Raw genomic sequence first — 23,005 nt, forward strand, 5'->3', positions numbered from 1 at the left:
GGGGAGCCATTAGAGCCCATTCCAAGGCTTCTGTGGAGGCCTCTCCAGGCCCCTGTCAGGCAGCTCAGGCTGGAGCAGCTCTCTGGAGCCAGCCTGGAGCAGCAGCAGGGACACGCCAGGCTGGGCTGGGGCAGGGACATGGGGGATGTTTCTGGGGCAGGGTGGGCAGAGCTCTGCTCCAGAGAACTAAATTAAATATTTCTTTTTAACTCCTTAATTCTTAGCTAAGGCATTAAATTTCAGAGGTTTGATTTCCACACACCAGTTGCCTTCAAGATTTCTGCTGCAGTTCTCCAAGGCTTGGAAAAATAAGGCTGGAAAACAAGGAGGGGGAGCTGACCCTTATGTTCAGAAGGAACGTGTCTAACACATCTCCTGGGTCAGAAGATGGGGGGGGGTTTAAATTACCCCTCAGGGTCAGGTGTTCAGTAGCATTGCTCCTTCCCACATATTACATTTACACTGTCCAGTCTCTCATGTTCTGGTTTTGAATGGCTGTGTTGAGATGTGCAGAGAGCTGGGAGGGTGGGGATGGGACAGGGACAGGGCCCTGCCTCCTGCTCACCTGGCCCAGACAGGATCCAGGGTCACACAGTTGCTCTCCAGCTGCTGGCATGGACCATCCCAGCACATTTGCTTCTCTCCAGCTCGTCCAACCCATGCATTTGCTCAATAACCCCACCTATTTTTATATTAATTTTATGGGGATTTCTTTTTCCGGGTATTGTCGAGCCTTGCTTCAGACAGTCCGTGGGTAAAATAAACATTTCCTGAAGATACATTTCCTTCCTCTGTGCTGCAGGAGAGGAAGAACACCTTGTCCTAAGCGGATATGGTGAAAAGTTTGGGTTGTTTTAGGGAGCTGACCATCATTTGGAGCTAAGCTCACACCTTCATTTGTGACCTCTCTGCTATTTTTAAGAGCAGACAAGAGCACTCAGTGCCATGTTCACCCTTTTAGGACCAGAGTGGTCCATACCCAACATCTGCCCCCCAGCTCCCTCCACACACAGCCTCCTCTGCCTGGATCCACGCCCTCCTCTGCAGCAGGTGTTGGTGAACATCCCCCACCTGCAGCAAAGACCAACCCAAAATCTCAGCCCTGCCAAGTCCCCTGACACTGGGCTGTGTTTGATCCAGCCACTAACACTGTGGTTATATTGGTTTAGGGCCCTGCAAGAACTACAAGCTGAAGCCAATGTGGTCAACTGGCACTCAGGGAAAAGAGCTGGTGATAAGAAGAGAAGAATATGAGTTGCTGTGTTACAACATCCTACTCACACCAATAGCCAGAACTTTGAAGGAAGGAGGGAAAACTCCCCAGATACTCAGGCATTGCAAAAAACAAAGGACCAAAGCCTGTTCCAGCCATCTGGGGGAGCCAGCCCAACCACAGAGACACAAAGGAAAAATTGGGAAAGGACCAGTTATGTTCAGGAGGGGCTTCTGTTTGTTCTTATCAGCATTTCTACACCCCATCTTTTGCATGATATTGGAGTTTATATGATATCTGTAGTGACAAGACAAGGGGGAATGGCTTCAAACTGAAAGAGAGTAGCCTTAGATTAGATGTTTGGAAGAAATTTTTTAATGTGAGGGTGGTGAGGCCCTTCTTGCCCAGAGAAGCTGTGGTTGCCCCATCCCTGGAAGTGTTCAAGGCCAGGCTGGACAGGGCTTGGAGCAACCTGGGATAGTGGAAGGTGTCCCTGGCCATGGCAGGGGGTGGAACAACAGGATCTTTAAGGTCCCTTTCACCCCACCCCCTCCTGTGATCCTGTGATATTTCTCCACTGTGGGAGCTGGCAAAGTGAACTGCAAAGCCCAGGCAAAACACTGATATTTTCAGTACAGACAACAACAGAATAGCCATTTTCCATGGGTGAAGATGGATAAAAGAGTATTATTTAGATCTCCTTTAGTGCTAGGATTCAGACAGTTCATTTAGTAGTTTTTAGATCTCCACTACTGTTTTTCTTTGTGTTGGTCAAAGGACAAGACTTGTTCTTGCTTATTATACAGACCTGTATCTTGCCTTTGGCAATTCCACTTCAGCTGGTTACACCTCAGCTTCCAAACTATACCAGCAGAACAAAGAGAGCTATTTACCTTCTTATGTACCTGGGGCTAAATGCTTTTTGACCATAACAGACATGAACTACTATTAGAAATCTGCCTTACAGGCCATGTCTATAAATGCTTGAGAAGACAGGCTCAAAAGCAACATTTCAGGGATCAGAAACTAAATGCAAAGGAACAGAAACTAAATTCCTTGAAAGATCTATAAGAAAAAAACACAACAGACACATTAATTATTTAGCAAAACTCAGATGTCCATTAATGGCCACTTAGAGGGCATTTTGGCAGGATATCCTATCTCTTGGATCACTGGTGTATCCCTGTTTTCCTTTGGTGGGTTTGTGAGCCATTTCTCCTGTTCCTGTCACTGGGGTGAGGCTCTACAGTTCCCTGCCTTGCTCTGAGTGGTTTCTGTTACCATCCCCACCCCTAGAGCCAGCACCCAAAAAGCCTTCCCTGGATGGCTGAACAGCAAAATGAGTCACAGCCCTGGGGACAAAGGAGCTCTAGCAGATACTAATTTTTTTCAGCTGTAAATCGGTGAAGCCTCATTTTACTAAAATGTGGGATTGAATCTTCATCTCCCTCAGCCAGCAGAGCTTCCCAAGGTGATGGAGATGTGGCCAATGAACACAGAAACTTGGAGCAGGGACATTCCATGCTCTTGAGTGCCGCCTGCAGGCTTTGGGGCTGCAGCAATAATGACTCTAAACCAACACTGAATGTAGTCACTTGGGCAATAAAAAGGGAACTTACTACACTAAAATTCTAAAGAAATAAAGGATGGAAAATATGAGCATTTTTTGAATCAGTTTTTAGTAAGAAGAAGCTGAGATGGGCATTTTTTTCTCACAATGAGTCTTCATGATGATTTAAACCCAAAAGGTAAAAATTAATAAACAAGGCAGAGGGCCATAAACTCACACATATCAACCAGGGAGGAAACAGGCACAGGAATATCCCCAGATGTTGCTCCCTCTAACACAACATTGTGCTTTGACGAGGCCTCACAGACTTTCAGCCACATAAATGCCTTTGAGGATACTCATTCCAGCCCCAAAAGCTAGACCACATATGGAGACTTACAAAGTTGCTGCTGTTTCCAAGCTCTTTTCTTCCTTTCTTTTTCCCCATTCATTGTTGTACTGCTCCATGCTTCTTGGAGTACAGAAGTCCAGAGGCTCTGGCTTCAGTGTCCACAGAGAACCCCACCAAAGGTGTGATAACAGAGCAGGAGCAGTGATGTGGCACCTGGACACATGGGTTGGAGCTCCCTGCCCATGGCCAGCGGCTCTCCTGGAGCTCTGACATTATTAGTGCCTTCCTGAACCTCTTTGTTCTCTGACTTTGTCATGAGACCTGCAAACAGTTCCTCTCAGATTTGTTCTGGCAGCCACCCATGTTTGCTTGCTCAGGTCCTCTGGGCCTGAGGCTGCTCCTGTCCCCATCCTGCTCCTGTCCCACCACTTCCTCCCTGTCCCTGCTCAAGGTACCACTCAGCTCATACTGACCCAGCTAAAAAAACACAGGGTGTTTGTTTATGGAGCACATGGCACACTCAGAGTCAAAAACAGCTCAGAGGGGATGGGGGCCCCCCAGGATAAGTAAAAGTCCTTTGTGATGTGCAGCTCCCTTGGGCGGCTGAGCCCTGCTGGGCACGTGGGCTCTGCCCTGTGTGTGAGGGGCTGGAGGGAATGAACCCCCTGCAACACTGCATGGGCCAGTCCCAGCTCTGAACCAGGGGAGAAGTGGAAGGTGAAACAGAATGGGAAGGAGTTAAAACAATTCCAACAGTGGAAAAATTAATTTACCTTTTCTGATGATCTCAGACCCAGTGCTGGATCGTGGCTGTACTGACCTGTGACATCAGTGGCCATTAAAACCTAGCTTTCAAAATCCTATTTTCTTTTAAGGAAAGAAGGTTGTCCTACACTCCCCTTCCCCTGGAAATGCATGTTCAGTTCTATAGAGAACAGTAGATTTTGTTTCAAAGTAGATCTAAAATCGTTTTCGTGTTTTTGCCAGCTTGATTCAAACTGCAAGCAGTGATTTGGTTTTAAAATTTATAGAATCATAATAAAGTCTGAAGGTTACTGGTTTACTGGTTGTTTTGGGTTTTTTTTAACTTTATAACTGGGAGTTATATTTCTTGTATAAATATAAAGGAAAAAGGAAAAGAACACGAGGAGGGAATAATAGATCAGATAAACCAGAAATACAGAACTGGTAAGTCTGGAAGAAGACTATATTAATTTTAAATCCTTTTTTTCCCCAGAAGAAGAGGAGCCTTTTACTACTCTGAGAATTTTTCACGGCAATTGCTGCATTGTCCACCCGACTATATTCAACTTAAAAAAATAGCACTTCAAGAATACATTTTAACCATCACTCATAAAATATAGTCTTTTCTCCTTTTCAGTGCTTTCTCTCATATGTCAAAGTCTCTGCCAGAAGTTCAAGGCCCTTCTCATTGAAAAAGGAAGAACAGAATGAGACAGAAGTGAGAGTGAGTTTAGGGGGGATGGAAAAAGGAAGAGAGAGGAACAGCCCTGACACAGCAGGGTGGGAAGGGTTCAATGTCCTGTTGGAAATCTGCCCAGGGAGCCCCAGGAATTCCTCAGTGCCCCCCAGGCCTGGCCAGAGGGGTTTGTGAGGAGCACATGGAACAGCAGCAGGGCTGGGAATGGGCTGGGAACGGGCTGGCAGGGCAGGGATCTCCGAAACCAGCCCCACAGAACACACAGGGCCATCCCTGGCAGGCTCTGGCTGCACACTGGGATTGACCCAGGGATGAGCAGGGAAAAAGGGGTAATGGGTGTCCAGTTGGCAATTCCCAGTTAGCTTTATAATATTAATAAGTGCCTGAGTGATATTTTGTTTCTGGCTTAGGCAGAAGCCTCTCTCTTGTTTCTTCTTCCTCTAGAAAGCAAAACACCAGCCCAAAGTCCCTAAAACATGGCCACTCATCTTTAGCTCCTCTCCTTATTCAGAGACTTTTCTGCTGAAGAACAAAGAACTAGATCTAAAATGGACTTAAGGAAAGCATTATGATTGCTTTTCTTCTCTTACAGAAAACCAGAAACCTGAGTGTTACATCCATGTGAGAATGTGTAGGGGGAAGAACAAGGATTAAAGATCTGTCTTTATGGAGTATTTTTCATCCAGAGGATCCCAGTGGCCTCAGCATCACCAGTAACACTAATTTCACTGGAGAGTTATGAGCCCACTGTGAGTAAAGGATATGCAAGGCATCAAGAAAACCTTAACAGCTTCACCAGTGAAGCTCACAAAAAAACCCAGACAAAAATCCACAAGAAATTAAGAAATAAAAACTCCTGTGAGGATGCTGCCATGAACAATGCAATGATTCCCAACAGAAAATAAGAGTAAGACATTTAAAAGACATATCACTCACTTCTGAAATGCAGGGAACCATGTGGTGCCCAGGAGGCAGTCGGGTCCCATCACTGTGTGACAGGCTCCAGGAAAGGAAGGGCCAGATCTGTGTGACACTAGAGGGGAGATCTGGAACAGGAACTTGGTTAGGAACAAGAGCAGCAGAATAAATATAATGGCAATGAGAAGGGAAACAAAACCAAAGAGTGATTTTAACTATCTAAAAAAAAATAAATCAGCATTTAGAGCAAAACTGGGAAGTATTGGCTTCCTTTCTTATACAGCTTATTTACCATTGCTTCCACACCATAGACTTGTCAGGGGCAAATCTGCCTTTTCCCTCAGCTTGTGGGAGAGGATCAAATCTATCTCCTAGTCTCCAGCTCCTTTTAAACACCAGATTATCCCCATGCAATGCAACCTCAAGTCCTCCACTCTGACCAGCCCCATTCCTTCAGCTGCTGGGGTTTATTCTCTGAAGTTTGTATCCTGGAGTCCCAGTAGCAGCAAAACCAGCTGCCAAAATCCTGAGAATATCTGCCTTGGAATCTCAACTACTGTGTGAAGCTGCTGCTCTCCAGTTTGAGATTTGTGTTTGCAAAGGAAATCTGTCCAACAACAACATCGAGAGAGGAAAAAAGGAGGAAAAAGGGCTTTATATAACAGAATTAACAGAGTTGTTGCAATAGTAACGTGTAGTTAACAGGCAACTTTTCCTCCTCCTTCTCTGCCCCCATCCCAACCTCCTCCTCTAACAGCAATTTCATTTGTTTTTGTTTCCAAGCTTCTTTTACTGGCCACTCACACAGACCCGCTCCCTTTGTCTAATTTGGATCTCAAACTTCCATGCAACAGACTCTTGCTGTAACTGTAAATCTTTTTACAGCCCTTCTGCCTCTGAACTGTAAAAGCAATGCCACTGTAAGCTGCCTAAATGGGTCATAAATCCACTTAGTGCACTGAACGCGGGAAAAAGTTTTTAAGGGAAAGAAGGAAAAAAAAAGAGGCAAACTAAGGTGGCTGGAGGGACACATGGGAAAAAAACCCCAAGAATGTATTTGCTAAATGGAAACAACATCACAGGAGTCAAAGGGAAAATATGAATGCTGGGGGGGTGAAGGATGAAATAATGCATGTTGGTGGTGAAACCAACTGCTGCTGCAGGGCTGGGCAGTTCAGCAACACTCAGCATTCACAGGAGGATGGTGGGTGCCCTCTCCACTCCTGTTGGCACCAGCAGGATCTGGTAGCACCAGGAGAGGCTGTGAGCCTGCTGGCAGCCAACTGACTCTCTTTTTCCACTGGGTGGTCCAAGGACTGGTATCTGGGGCTCATTCCAGCTCTTTTGCACTGCCTGACTCCAGGTTTAGTTGTGGCTCCGTGTCTCAGTTTATTCCATTCTGTAAACGGGAGATAAAGATATTCCCCTTATTTGTAAAGGGTTTTGAGAGCTGCTGAAATGCCACCAGGGAGGGGCAGAACTGATTCCTGTGGCAGTCAATAGCAACAGTTTAATTTGTTTCTCTGGAAGCAGAGCTGGCCCAAAATGGGCCACTTTTGTCCATGTAATTTATTGCATTTGTCACCATGGTATCTGAGCTCTAAGAGTATTATCCAAATTCCACTGAATTCACTGAGTGTCTTTCCACTGCTTTCAATAAGTTTTGGATTTAACCCTAAAGTCACAAAAAAAACCCCAAAAACAAAAACAAAAACCCAAATCCAAACCTGAGGAATATGTCAAAAGAATGTAAGTGGGTGTGAGTTGAAATTGAGGAGTTTGGAGACGGGAGTATGCAGAACAGTAGCTATTTAAAGACCAAGTTTGCTACTGAGTGTTCCCTTTTAATAGGGTTATATAAATACATTCCCGTCTCGATGCATGTGGAAAAACAGGCAGTGAGGTGAGACTCTATTGCTTTATTTCTTATGGGAAACACTGTGCACAGCTAAACCACCTCTTCCCCTTTCCTATCCACCACCCACAGTCCCTGGAAGCCTCAGCAGCTGTGCAGGGTGAGGAGGCACGTCCAGGAGCACAGAGAGTTAAAAAGTTCACAGCCCTGCCCTTAAATAAAGCCCCTGTTTTCACTGTGTTCTCACTTCCTTACAGCCTGGATGGGAGATTTGGCACTCAGCATGTCAGAATGGGAGGGGAGGCTGGTTATGCCTTTTTATTATTATTATTATTTGACTGGTCTGCTCCCTTGCAAGGAAAAGAGAAGGGAAGAAAAACGTTCTTGCTTGGCTCTCTGCAAGGACCAAACGAGTTCCAGGGCAGCTGCTTTGGGCCAGGGGAGCCCCCCCAGAAACCACTGCCCCAGTGGGCACCAGCTGGCACCTCAATTCCCATCCTCAGGACAAAAAGCCAGTGGCCAAAGAGGACTGTGAGATGAACCCTCTTTTTCACCGGTACCACACATATGGTGCACTGACCAACAGCTCAGTTCAGGAGACTCTCACACTATAACTTAAAAGAACCCTATTAAAATGATGGAAATCTTTGACTATGAAAAGTGGGGTCTGCACCTGGATAGTAATTATGTTTCAAAGGAAATCCATCTGGTATTTTATTGCTTATTGTCTCCCTGCACTTTGTGTACGAGAACAATACCGGGGCTGGAATATTTCATATCGGGAGACTTCCAAAAAGCTGTTTGCACTCTGTCAGGCCAATAAGCCACATAGATTTTTGCAATATTATATCAATTATGGGTAATAACTGGAACACACACTTTTTTAAAAACCTTCCTGAAAACACTGGTATGGACACTTGGAGCAGGCAAACTCCATCAGACTCCGTGGAGTTCATATGCCCAAAAAACAGTTAAATCTTCGGTGTCTGGAAAGTTTTACAACTACAGTTAAAGTCAAGGGAAGCTTCTTTTTGCCCTCACCAGAGCCAGAGCAATGTGCTGCACTGAGGACTGAACCCTGTGGCATGTGCAGGCTGGGGAGCAGGGCACAGATGGCACAGGGTGCAGCACAGGACAGGTCTGGGGGAACCTCTGGCCAGGTGAGACCCAGCTCCGAGACCAAGACTCGTGTCCATATGTTAATAACATCAGCCTGGAGCTGGGTCAGGCCTGGCCATGTGCAAACCACCATTTTATACTATAAAGAGTACACTGTAAAAAGAAAACTATAAAACTATAAAAGAATTGGGTACCACCTCTAAAGACTCTGGGAGTGCAACAAGAGCCTTAAAATAAAATCACATCCAGCCAGAGCGACCTGATGACAAGGCAACCTCTCCTTCACTGCCAATTCAAGTGATTTCGTTAATTCCAGTGAATATATCACAGGTCTCAAGATGACTGATGCTTTCATTGCTGCCTTGGCTTCAGCCATTAGGTGATTGTTATGAATCTCAACTTCCATTTTTTAAAGTTTTAGCTGTCACCATTCAAAGAAATGGTATTAAAAATAAACAATGAAAACTTAAAAGTAAGAAAGAGGGAAAACATAAGGTAATCCCTATGGAAAAGCAGAAGACAAATTAAAAAATGGTATTATAGTAATTATTTCTTACCTGTCTTGAACTTTTAGTGGTGATGTTTGATGGCCAGAGCAGAGGTTACTGGCTGGCTGACAGCAGCAACGTTACTGTAAATGAAACCCATGCAACAGAATTTGGTTATAATCTACATTTGCTTTAAATTTGTGCAACCTCTAGTACAGAACTAGGAAACAGTCACAGATTTAATTTACTTTTCACTTCTGATGCTCTCTGCATATTGTGGGGGATATGGTTTTGGCAAGGAGTTTGCATTTATTAGCACGTATAAATTTACCAGGAATGTTTGGTCTTGCTGTTAAAGCTCAGATCTAGAAGACAGGAATATGTCAGAAGCTGAGTGTCATTTTTAAAAGCAAGCTTCAAACCCATGTATTTTTGTTTAAATACTTCACAAGTAAACCAACTGCACCTAAAAGAGTTGAGAAGGCAGAAACCAGACATGACCTGAAATATTCTTTCTAAAAACTTATTTAATTATTTCTGAGACTTGGAAACCTTATTCATGATTTCTATATATTTGGAATTGGAAATACTGCTGCTAACTGCTCGTCACCGTTCCACATGCCATCACCCAGAGGCAAGGACAGATTTCTTTCTCCCAAACCAAACTGGAGGGAGCAGATTTACTGGAATAACTTGCAGAGTCACACTTCAGCAGCTCAGGGTCACCAGAGGATGTTGGCACTCGGTGCCCTCCCCACTCCTGCCATGTAACAGCACTGCAGGCACTGCAGGCAGAGCAGCCCAGGGCTCTGGGGGAAGATTCGGGGACGAGACTGTGCCACAGCCACCCTGTGTGCCCCTGGCTGGCACAGACCAGCCCAAGCTCCAAGGAGAATCACACACCAGGGACCTGGACCTTCACCTCTGCTGCCTGAACTGCCAGTGGGACATGGAGAAAGCAGCATTGCCAAGGTACAAACCACTACCCAAGGTGTAATGAAGGTAATTCAGTCAGAGCATCACAACACACACTGGGGAGCTGGAACGGGCTCACCTGAGGACAGCTGGGGTGTTTGATGAGCAACACGTTGTGCAGAGATACCAGCTCAGGAACTTGGACCAAAACAGGGTGAAGAAGCTCTTACAGTCTTACACTGGTGAGGTGGCTCCTCCTCAGACCATCTGGATAAGTCCCTGCTGTGCATCACTGCCCAGAGCAAGAACAGCACCACAGGAACATCACACTGCAGAGAAAAAAAAATGCAACAGAAAATATTCTTATTTCTGAAATTTCCAAAAAGATATTGAGAAGTGTTAGAGTTCAGAAAAAGCCTTTTATTCTTTCCTTAAGCAGGTATAGGAAACAAAAGAGATTTGGATAGAAATTTGTGCCTAGCTCTGAACTGCTGCTTTATATCTGCTTGCTTTGTTTTACTCCTCTTGCCAATTAGATGAAGAGAACAATTTATTGTGGGGTCAGCCTCAGCTTTTTGTTCCTGTCAGTTTATTTTGGATCAGATTCCTAAATTCACATACACAAACTCAAGCAACTCTTTACATCCACACATAACCTGCCCACGCTGGTAAAGAGAAGAAGCCTCCTCTCAGCCTGAGGAGAACCTGCTGTCTGCCAACTCCTTCCCCTCTGAACCATAACCTTTGACTCCTCCTGGGGGGAGAAGGGAGAAATGCAATCAGGTGCAGAATTCCAATACATCCCTCTGGGGTGACAGACATCCAATTTCCAAGCAACCATTAAAAAGTCCATATGGAATTCCATCTTTAATATGAAGCAACAAGAAACAGGAAAACCCCCCAGGGAACACATGCTGTGTGTTACTCCTGCCTGGGGGGTGGGCCAGTTCTGAGCCTTTCCAGGTGCTCTCTTCTCCACAGAGCACGAGCTGTGGGAAGGTTCAGCACACTTGGGGTGCTCTTACACTTTATTATTATTATTATTATTTTAACTAAGAAACTAGCTGCTTGGTCCATTTGAGAAGGGTAAGGCTTTGAGACAGATGTGGAAATATTCTGAAAACACAACAGTCAGGCAGTGGAACACATCCAAGATTATATGAAACATTAAGTAAGTGGAAAACATTTATTTTCCCATCTCATATTCCACCACAAACTTGTATTTCACAAGCTTATCTTCATATCTGCATTATAACTGAGCACTAATTGTGTTTTCCTCCATATTTTTTTCAGTAGATCCAAAATGTTCCAGCCTGGAGTCTCCACATCCATACCACAAAAAGTTGTTTTCTGCCCCTCTGGCATCAGCTGAGCAGGCAGGAGCCAGGGGGCAGTGCCAGAGACACTGATGGACTGCAGGGCCACACTGCTGCCCACGGGCCCTGCAAATGAAGATGAAATGAGGCTCCCTTGTGTGCAGCACATTGCGAAGATTTTGGCCCCCATTTCAGCGTGACCCAATAGGTTTAAATTGCTTCATTTCTCAGCCAGCCAAGAGCAAATGGGTGGTAGATGTGATATGGCTGTTCACTGGAAATCACCCCTGATTGATTTACCTCCTCCTCCCCGGCAGTGCAGGGGCTCAGTGTGTGGCTGGGGCACATAAATTACACAGAAAAACCCTTTGCTGGTTGTGTACAGTCTATATATGTTGTCACCCCATCAGAGGAGAAGCTTTTATGAAGTATTAGCTCTAAGTGTATACAGAACAGAAATGATCATTTTTACTTGCTTGACAAAAGCTAAGTCACATTTCAAAGTAATACTTTTGAGTTAGAATCAAGTAGAACCAAGTAACTTTGATCATTTTTTTCAAGTAAAGAAACAAACAGAAAATGCTGCTGCTGGTTATAAAAACAACAGGAGAATTTTTAGGAGTTATTTTGTTTGTTTTTTTAAAAACTAATAAGAGCTGTGAAATTCAAAAAGAGTTTTCAGTTTTCATTAGTAAGATTTCAACACTCTGGATTTGCTTTTGCCTTTTTGAAAGAAGATACAAAGACATTTCATTTTAACATGTTTGCAGAAAAAAAAATTAATTGCCACCAGCACTACTACATTGTTATTTCTGGGGGACGAGTAACAATAGATTGGAGAATTATTCACAAGAATCATTTGGGTGATTTATATACTTTATTGTGATTGGAACAAGGAGCTCATTTCAGGCTGTCATACTCACAATGCTCTCCACAGATGGGTGTAGTGTTGAGAACAGTCACTTGAACCCAAATTGAAAAGAACTGAGATTAAAACCTGGGAATAAAGCTTCAAGCCAAGGGGTGGGTTTGTCTGGGGGTTGTACAGCACAGGGAGCAGGGTCCTGACTCCAGCCTGCACTTCCCAGGGGACACAGCACTGACAGTCACACACATACACAGCAAAACTGGCCCCAGAGCAGGTCTCTGCTCCAGCCTGGCTGGAATGCACAGGAGAATCTGGCTTTGGGTGGAAGAGGCTGTGAGAAGAAAAGGGAGGAAAAGATTTCGCAGGTCTATGCTTAATAGTCATTAAAATCAGGCTTTAGATCAGGTAAATTAGGACAACCATGCAAGGTGAGATTTTTCGATTATTTCTTTTAGATTATCCCAGTTTTCAGGACACCCAGAGTCCACCCCTCTCCAAGTAATAAGCCTCAAATATTTCTGTAATGTGTCTCTCATTTCCATCCTTAAGCTCAAAACTTCAAAACTACCCCAAGTGAGATGACTTGTTTTTTTTCCTTACCCAAGCCAGCTGAAGGCAACAGAGATCCTCACTCCCCACCAAGGTCAGTACAGATTTACAAGATTCAGATCTATTTTAACATTTTGATGTCCCTTCAGTTCTGAAATCAGCCATGGTTCTCTGGTTACTGCAAAGTAAACAGTGCATCACTGCTGGTTGCAGAAACCCTGGAAAGTCAGAACACGGGATAATTAACAGCTCCCAGCAAACTTCCACTCTTCAGATCAGCTGAGTGAAGAAGGGAAATGAATATATTTTAAGCATAAAATATTGCTCACCCTGTGTTGAATAAAACCAAAGACTCCAATGCAAAAAAATACCAGGAGATGTGACCAGACTCAGAACATTTCAATCAGATGTGATACCCTACAAGTCATTTCAAGACAATTTGAAAACAAAATCAATGTTGCTGATATGGATAATAAACCTCTCTTTACAAATGCATTAATAGAAGTATCAGTTTAAAAAGAAAAAATGCAGTAAGATTATAAATTTATTAAGCAAAATTCATTGACTGAACAGTGCAGACTATTGTCAGCCACTTCTAGGACTTTGTTATGCAGTTCTTCAAAGCTTAAATAGCACAATTAATCAAACTAATTGCAAGCCTGGAAATTCTTTATTCATAACAGTAAATAACTACATCTATTAAGTAACTTCTCACTATTGAGGCTGATATTATCATGTGTTTTCCTCCTAATGGATTTAAAGTACCTGCAGTAAATAAGAGCCAAAAGTCAAAGCTTTTTTAAAGCAAAATATCCCACTTTTAATATTTAAGAAATTCCTTCTAGACACTTGAAGATGCTCATGTTACAGCAGACTGTGGGAATGCCCTTCAGTTCCTTACACATTACATGTCTAATAAAGCCTCATGTCCCAGTGACAGAAGCATCTGGCTCTTCTTTCCTAATCAATAATATTCAGCAAAAGTCCCTTCTTCCAGCAGCAGCATAAATTATCAGATATATGCAAATAGACTTGCTAATGTTAATTGCCAGGGCTGATTGGTGATTAATTTTTTGATTATGATCAATCATTCCACACGAATTTTAATAAGACATTCAAGGCAATCTGCAAATTGATAATAATTAGGGCTCCCAACTGGTAATGCACCCACAGCCAACTCTGACACAGCACTGGGACAACACATTCCTGGGACAACACATTCCTGGGACAACACATTCCTGGGACAATACAGCCCTGGGACTGAGTATGGTCCTGGAACAACGTTCTCCAGACTGAAAGAGAGAAGAGAAAGATCAAAGCCTCCACATCATCTCTAACAAAAGCTCCTTTTTTGCCATTTTTAGGGTAAGATGGGCTATGGTGTCCTCCAACATAACTGGCCACCTTCTTTGTGTCCCTCGTGGTCAGAAGTTAAATGGGAGTTTCATTTACACGACAATGCTTTGGAATCATTACCCCAATTTGCAGACTGCCAGCCATGAAAACAACCACAGGATCCCAAAAAAATCAAGGGAGGAACATCTCTCAGAACAGTCCTGCCAGACCTGCGGGGAACACGGCCAGAGGCAGGATACAATTATAATTTCAGGCCCTGCAAATCAAAAAGGTTCAGGTAATGTCTTTCTTTTCCTAAACCAGAGCAGGCAAGAACATTCAATTTCCAGCTACAAGAAGAGGAATGTTTTCCCTCTGTGACACTTGTTTGTGTACTTCAGGGGGAAAGTTCAGTAAATATAACAGCTCAAAATGCAACATGATTAATAATATTTTCTTTCCAAGGGAATTCTCTTGCAAACATAAATATTTCCACACAACACTTTAAACCCAAACACTCTCGCTGTGCACGGACCAGGACTGGAGAAGGACGGGAAGTTCTCCAGACGTGCAGACCCAGTGCTGGACTTTGCTCTCCATCCAGAAGGACAGACAGACCTCAACACCTGCGAGGAGCAGCTCAACAACCATCACCTGCTGCCAAAAATGAGGGAATGCCAGGGCAGGATCCAGAGGAGAGTCCACTGAGAGCACATTGTACCTCAGCACTGCCCTGTCATGTCCAACTAATATCCAAGCTTTTGAAATTCCTGTCCCCATGGCCCAAATTCTGATTTGCACAAAATACTCCTCTTTATGTGTCAAGAATGGTGTGAAGGAGTTGGAATATAAATGAAAATAAATCCCTGAGGTCTACAATTCTTTCAGTTCTTTCAGTGCTGCCAAATGGACCATTTTATGATGAGGTCCCAGGTATTTGCTCCTCTATTTGAAGAGCTTGCAGTTACTGCAGTGCAAGTAGCTCAGCTTTTGTTTTCATTAAAAAGACAGAGTAGGATTGGCCCCTACTTTTATGTTAAATTTTCTGAACAGAAGTTAGGTTTCAGTTGAATGTTATTTTGCACAGGAAATATCTTCTTCCTGAATATGTCATCTTTTCAACAAGAAACTGAAACGTGTTTTTTAGAAAAAGTGCAGCTTTAAGTGAAGCTTTTCAACAAATCGGAAAATATTTTCTTTTCCTCCCAACAGTTTCAATAAGAAAAAAAGCCCAAACCGTAAAGAAGTGTATTCTTGCCTTCTCTCCTATATAGCAAACAAGAAATGTTTTAAAGTGACACATGTATACATGAGGTTTTTAACTACAAAATGGCTTTTATCTTGGCATTTTTAAAAGCCTGGCTCTATTCTTGGCTTAGTCTTATAATTCTCATCCAGTTTCAAGAATTTTAAACAGTTATAGAGGGAAGTTAGTGGCCACAGCAAGGACAGTGTCACAAGGAGCAAACATAAGTGTGTAACAGAGACATTTACCTTGGACAAAACCAGCCCAGTTCTTCTCTAGTTGTCCCAGTTCAAGAACTCCCCTCTAGCCAGGGAGGGATTCTGCTGTTAAACTGATATCTTTGATAAACCAATTAGGTCCTTACTTTTTAAGTTAACATTCCATTCGTTTTATTTTTTTTTTAATTCTGCATATTTTCTTAAGCTAAATAATTAAAAATGCTTAGGTTCCCTTTGCAGCTGAGATCCCTCACTGTTCCCTTCATTAATCCCTTCAGGAAAACTGAAGTGCTGCCACGTTCCTTGGGTTGGGTCTGTCATCCCTCCCCAGCTCCTCACACTTGTACAATTCACAAGGTCACCAGCACAAAATGTGCTTGTTAACTGACACAAGAATAAAGCTGTCAGATGGGCTGAGGGCTCCTTGTGTACCAGTTTAGTGAAATATGATTATCCAAGCTGTAAAATGGATAAACCTATTAAATTAATAAATCTGCTGCCCTGAAGACTACGACTGATGTCGCTGCCTTACCTACAAGGCACCTCTTCTTAAATTAATACTTGATAAAGGAATAAATCTTTTAAAGACACACACTAAAGCTTTGCATTGAAGAGTTATCTTTTGTGTTACAAACTGTAAGTACTTTTTACTGCAATGGATCTAAGTGAGAGAAAATGAATTCCAGAAAAAGAAAAGGAATCTTAGAAAAATGTTATTACCCAGCTAACACCGTGGGCTGCTTCTTATCTGTACACAACTAATCACATCCCTGTTTCTTTTCTTATTCTAATGTGTGTGGATTTTGGTGCTCATGAAAGTGAAGGATAATTAGCAGGGTAGTGGATAAAGTGGAAGGGCAGTGCCTTATCAAAGGCAGAGTGGGTCAGCTGCACATGGGCAAAAGGAATCAGGATTCTCCTCATTCGGCTGCTTTGATTTCTTTCTCTGAAGGTCCAACAATGAAGTTTCACATCAGGGGAGAGAGAGGGGAAAAGACTTTCAAAGGGTTCATCCTTCTTGACTTCTCAGAAAGCCTTTAGCTTATTGTGTTTGTTAGGGTGCAATATCACTGTTCTCTATTATTATTAATAATCTATTACACAGAGATCCTCACAGAAACAAAAATGAACTCGACAGGGCACCAACCAAACACACAGCAAGATGACATCTCTGCTGCTGAGATTTTACAGTCTAAAGTATAAAAATCAAAAAGTGGAAGGGGAACAGACACACAAAAGGAGCTGCTTTAAGATCACCTGGTAACGAAGCAGCAAAAATATGGAACAGAAAACAGAGTCCCTGACCCAGCCCCAGCCCCACTGATAAACTTGTACTGCACCAACGTTAAAAAGGAGACAGAAATCGAATCTCAGCGCATCCAAAGGCATCCAAAGGCATCCAACGGGCTCAAAACTCAGAAGTGAATTTGTAAAAGGAAACAGGAAATGAAAACTAAAGAGGGTTGACATGATTACGGGGTGTTAATAAGAAAAGACATAAGCCAGGGGCCTTGATGTACAACTAGACAACAAGAGGTTACGTTTGGAGTCAGGGCTATGCTAATTTGCAAACTTGGGCCCATTTCATTAAGTGAGCTGAGAGACAGCCTGTCTCAGTCCAGCAGAGAGGGATCTCATTATCCATGTAGGGAGCAAGAGATAAGAATCTTTTAATAATTGCTGGGACTTTTTTTTTCAGATGATATGGAATGCCAATTTATGCCTCTCCACTCAGTGTGGATACAAACCAGCCTCCTTCACAGCTCAGACCAGCCCCCCTCCTGGCTGTGGCCATTAGGACAGGGAGGGAAAACAGAGACTAATATTTTTGCCCGGGAGACCAATGCTGCAAAACTCCATTAAATGCACTTCATATTGGGAACATGTTTGTTTACAGTGGATGGAATACTTTGCCAAGGCTTTTTACTTAATTATTAATAATTATTAATGGGCACGGTTGTAGGATTTAGGTTCAAATCTAAACCCCTGCCAGTGGGCAGGATTGCTATGGACAAGCACCCCTTGGATCAAACCCTTGACTCATTCCTTCTGAAGGAATGGCTCTGAATCCATACCTTTGGAAAAAAGCTAAAGAGCATATACACCTTTTGGCAGAAGCACTGGTTTTAGTGCCTTCCCCTTGTCCCTCTCCAAAACACATCCACTGCAGCCACGAGAAAGGAGCTTTCTGGAAGGCAGAGGTTTGTACAGCTCTTCCCTTCCCTGCCTCCTTCAGACTGAGCACACCATGGACTTTGTGACAGGGACAAGTTCAGTCCAAGAAGGACCAATTTGGAGAGACCTGAACTTTTCACATGACAGTACAAACACTTCTGAAAAGCGCTGGCAAAGTCAGACAGAGTCTCATGCTCATGTTTGACATTGCTAAAAGCTCAGATATAGATGCAATAACTTACCAAAATCACATTAATGGCACTTAACTTTTAAGGGTAAACTTTTCCCTCTGCCCAAACTTACACCACAAGAAAAGGAGGAAGCAAAACTGTTTCCACAGCCCAATCTGCTCATTTGCTTGAAGTCCTGTGTTGGATGTACCTCAGCGTTGGAAAACACTGTCCAGGGAACTCTGAAGCCATGCTTATCTCCACAGCTGGCTGCAGGGTTTGTTTCTATGCACTGGGTCAACCCAAGGACTAAGTACAACTTCTCTGTCTCCTTGACAAGAACTAAATTATCAGGTTATATTCAGCTGACCTTGCCTCTTTTCCCAGTTTCTTGCTGTTCATGGACCATTTTTAATTTTCCATGTGCCCATTTACTATTGGCAATAATTTGGCCAGTATCTTTTGTGAAAGGCATGCCCAGTCTTCACTGTGCAGGCAAGACTGGAGAAAGGAGGACTGGCACAATGAAAGCTGACTTTTCTGGATAAAAAGCTCATGTTCTGGATCCTTAATTCGATAGGAACAACTTAAAAATCAGCTATGTGGGCACAGATACTCACCCAGGTTGATAAAAGTGCCTTCTGCAAGCACTTTATGATATTTACATTTAAGGGAAAACCATTTACTTTTTTGCTTTTGAATTAAACCACTAAATTTCAGCCTGGATATTTAAAGATAAAAATTAAAATGCATAATGTGACACTCCTGAGGCATCATGTTGGTTGCTCTGCTCTCTTCTGTCTCCTGTCCACATGTTCCTTTTGTTGAGTTGGAAAATGTGTATCCAGGTTACCTTGGTTTGAATTTATTTGCAAAGTATTGAGTTAAAAGTCCAGCTGTAATATAATTAGAATTAAGTAGGTTAATAGGCTCCAGATTTTTTAAAATATATTAAAAGGAGATATCTTTCTCTCTCTCTCTCTCTGCTTATTTCTCATAATTGCAACATGAATTTAAGGTACTATAAAATTAATAGAACACTGACTCTAGAGACTGAAGTCTCCTGCCCAGGCAGACAGACAGCCTGGCCCTGCCGTGCCCCCAGCTGTGACATAACCCTGCCCACCAGAACAACTGCTTTACCTCTGGGCAATCTCATTTATTGACCCTCTAAGAGGGATGTTAAAAGACCAATTGCAGCTAATAATGTGTAATGCTTTCTGTGAGCTCAATCCTTGACCATAGAGAGAAGATTTTAAATTACCTCATTACTTGCCACAGAAAATCTGAGGGAAAACCATCCTCTCCTACTGAAAATATAGATATAGATGATATAGAGATAGATAGATAGATAGATAGATAGATAGATAGATAGATAGATAGATAGACAGATAAATAGATAGATATTGATGGCAAACAGAGGGAGATTTGCAGGCTGGAAGTACAGATATGGTGAAGTCACCTTTAGCCCACAATGGGCATGGTTTGAGTTCGTGGTTTAGGAGGTTTTGGTAATTAAACTTACACAGTAAAACCAGTTTCCTTGTCCCATCTCCTTGAGAGACCCTTTTGGCTGATGTTGGTGTCTGAGCAGCCAGGGCAGACTGGAGATGTCACAGCCACTGTCCCATGGCCCTGAGGTTCTGAAAGGGATGGATTGTGCATCCAGGTCCACTTAGGAAAAAATCTCCTGTTTTCTGTGCCCTCATTTCCCACCAGCTGTGGCTGTAGCTGGCAGGCAGAGGCTCTGTGCTGTGAACACAAGAAAGAGGAGACACAAAACAAGGCTCTTGCTCACAGTTTCTGCAGCTGAGCCATTCCCCCCAGCCACATACCTGTGCATGTGCAAGTAAAACAGATCTGTGCACACCAGCACATTCACTCAAGTGTAGGATATGACATAATTATAGTCAATTAAATAATTTTCCCTAAGATGCTTTTTAGAAATCAAGTTGTTACCTATTCATCAGGCTGTCAGTAAACACATCTCTCTCACATACAACATGTTTAACTTTGGCTCATGTTACATTACTCATACACAATCCTTGTGGTAATTAATGACACCTCTATCAGTTCCCAGCTTTTCCAAACCCCTGCAAACAAACAAAATTATTAATAATTGAGGGGACTGTCCTTTATCCATTTGAGACTGGTTAGGTTTGGATTGTTTGTTTGCTTTTTCTTACTATTTCTGTATTCAACACAACTTCTAGAGGTAGGCATGGAGTCACTGATCCCAGTCCTGGGAATGCTCAGTCCTGCCAGCACCTGGAGGAAGGGGATAGGGCACATCCAAGAATTGAGGAGGCTCAAGGTTTGCTTTGCTAGGTGTGCATTCAAAACTAAGTACTGTCACTTCACAGATGCAAATACATATACATGCTCATTTTGGTTCAGAAACACAGTTGGTTTTGCCTATATATGTGTATATACATATATACTCACGTGTTCTGTAAGTTCTGCAAGCCAGCCCTGGGCCTGCAGCCCAGTTGATTACAGTTCTGTGGGTTATGTTAGTTCTGGCTCAGTTTTCTGAAGTTATGTCTACATTTTCCCCTTGCATCAGGCAGTTCTTCCAGAGGCAGTGAGTGTTGCAGTCATAGAAGAAAGATGATGTATTGCCTGGGTCCAGAAATGTCAAGTGGACTGGTGGGAAGCACATTTTGTGATGTTCATGGCAATGGTTTCACTAAAGCCCAGCCTGCAAAGCTGAAGGGCTTTCTCAGCCCCTCTACAACCTGGGCTTTTCCTCAACATCCACCAGTTAGACCTGCTTTAATCCATCACAAACAGCTTCTGTCCTTATCCTAAATAAGCCATGGAGCTTAAACAATGTTATTTAACCTCCCGTGCCCTCTCCCCATATTTCTGCTGGTGCCAAACACCCATAAACTCATTCCAAAAAGCCACACGTTACCCAAGCAGTGCTGCCTGAGGAAAGCATTCAGGAGTGTTTATGGGGCAGCTGAAGTGTAATGATTTAGTAGATGTTTATAAATGTTTATACTGTACAGATTAACATTCCCCAGGGGGCCTGTAATGAAGAGAGTGCTCCAACTGGAATCCAACCAGCCAGCCTGGGCTGAATGAGCATGAATGAATCCTGCTGGCCTGCCCTCCCGAGCTGTTTACTCGCTCTGAGCGGATTTCCTCCATCCCTGCTCCTCTGGCATCTTCTTTTGGGAGAGGCAGTAGAGGAATCTGGTCTCAGAAGGAGCACAGTCTGGAAACAAGTTAGAAAATCCAGCCTGTCACTTGGGTCATGGCAATCATTATCAAACTGCACCAGACAAAAGAACAAAGAGCCCAACCCTTGTGCTGGGGAAGTGGAGGCTGAAACTCCCAGTGACTTCAAAGGGAGCTGGGTCTCTCTCTCAGAGCGTGGCTTTCAAACATCACATCCAAGTGTAAACACTGCAAATCATATTGAAGCAACTGAGTCCTGCTATTGGAGCAGGAGCAGGGCCTTGGTACTTGCAGAGTTTTGTGTTAGGTCACTGTGTTTACAAACCACGACTTCAGACAGTGTGACAATGTGCTGGAGGTTCCCAGCAATGGCTGATGAAAGAAACACTGACCTACTGTGGGGAACAGCTCCACCAAACACCCACTTGGAGGGGATGGACACAAACAGCTCCACCAAACACCCTGGAGGGGAGGGACATCTCTTATCCAGAGTAAGTGAATAAACACCTTCAATTTGTTCAGTGATGGCTCAAAGAATAAAAATATCTGCACCTGGTATTGGGATTCATGCAATGGGTTTTAAACTTCCACAGGCTTAACAACATGAACACCAAACTCAAAAATTAAGGCTGGGAACTGGTGGGTGAAGCTGGACCTGCCTTGATGCCTCAGAAGCAATGAGCAAGCAGGTTTTAAAAGAAGCTAACAGCAGTGATGACCATGAGAAGCATGAGAGAAAGATGGTTTCTTTGGGGCACGATGCCAGGTGGAAAAAATCAGCCTCTGAAATCACAAGTAGAGAAACAAACCCCTCTGGAATTCTGCTGTGGTCAGGAGAGTAAGAGTTTTTATACATGACACATGTATATATTCAGAATAGAGTGAATCATCTCAAGGGGGCCAGGGAAGGGTGGGAAGAAAAGAGAAAGGATCATGGTTTAGCCATAGTCAGCATGGGCCAAAAAATGTGGCCAAAAACACCAAAGAGAGCAAACTGTATCTTCAAGAGGGGAATACCACTGCCAGTGGATTTCTGCTGACAGTCTTCTTTAAACTGTGCTTTTTTTGCTGCTGTGATAAGATTTCCCACTTCTCCAAAAATTATTCTACCTCTGGCTCTGACAGTGACATGCCTGCACAGGACAAACAGCAGCACCTCGAATTACAGGTGTTCTCAAAATAAAATACACACTATTCCTTGCAAACTCTTAAACCACAGCACTGGGGGCTGAAAATGCCTGCTGTGATTCTGCAGCCTCCCCAAGGGATCAGACACATGGGGAGGGCTCAAGACATAAAATTTCTTTCAATGGGTTTCTGAGATGTTTTTAAAGGCTGAAAATAAGTTTGCTTTACATCTTGGCTGGAGACGCTGGACAAAGGTAATTTTGTCTGCAGTGGTTTATTTGCCCATCTCACGGAGCTGTCTCAGCTCATTACAGTGTTTGGCAAACACTCCTGGTGCAAGTTCTGCTCTGTAACCCCACTTGGGTCTTTAGAGCAGTGGAAAAGACAGATACTTGAAATCTTCTGGAGCGCTGTAACCATCAGGTAATTAGCTGGAGCAGACTCACAAAGTAGGAAAGGCTCACGAGAGCTCTGAAATGAAAGCACAAAATGCCTCCTGGAACTAATTTTAGAGTGGCTTGAAGTATTTAATCCTGCAAATTATTGCCAGTGAGGAAACCTCAAGGTACTGCTGGATCTTAATAGTGGCAAAGCAGCAGGAGGGGCTCACCCTGAGCTGCCTCCTGCTGCTGGCACAGCAATCAGATGCTTTACACCCTCACAGGGGCAGGGGCATGGTTTGTTCCCAGTGACTTCCACAGTGGCCTGGAATTGTTCCTCTCTTGTGTTTGGAAAGGATCCTTTGTCAGCAAAGCCAATTCAGCCCTACCTTGCAAAGAGCAGAGCAAAGGAAGAGGAGAACAAACCCTGGGGGTACAGACACCCCTGTATCCCCCTAGACCCTCTGCCATGGGTGCTCTGCACCCTTCAGAGGGCAGGACAGGGTTCAGAGGGGGCACAAGGAGGCAGAGTGCTTCACTCCTTCCTAAGACCTGTCTGAGTTGGAAAGATGCCTTTCTGGTTC

At 43.5% G+C, this 23,005-nt stretch overlaps 1 long non-coding RNA gene across 1 annotated transcript in view; it reads right to left on the reverse strand.

Moving 5' to 3' along the window:
- The window catches only part of LOC127477977 (uncharacterized), a 67,766-nt gene that overhangs the window by 36,264 nt on the left and 8,497 nt on the right, over positions 1-23,005 (reverse strand). Inside the window, exons 6-8 of the long non-coding RNA XR_007907080.1 lie at positions 9,990-10,179; positions 9,005-9,078; positions 5,492-6,872 (exon numbers count right to left, since the gene is read on the reverse strand). This is a non-coding gene — a long non-coding RNA (uncharacterized LOC127477977). The remainder of the gene's footprint in view (positions 1-5,491; positions 6,873-9,004; positions 9,079-9,989; positions 10,180-23,005) is intronic.

Source organism: Manacus candei, unplaced genomic scaffold (assembly GCF_025592945.1).
Source record: "Manacus candei isolate 608988 ecotype Guabito, Panama unplaced genomic scaffold, ASM2559294v1 h1tg000057l, whole genome shotgun sequence".
Lineage (NCBI taxonomy): Eukaryota > Metazoa > Chordata > Aves > Passeriformes > Pipridae > Manacus > Manacus candei.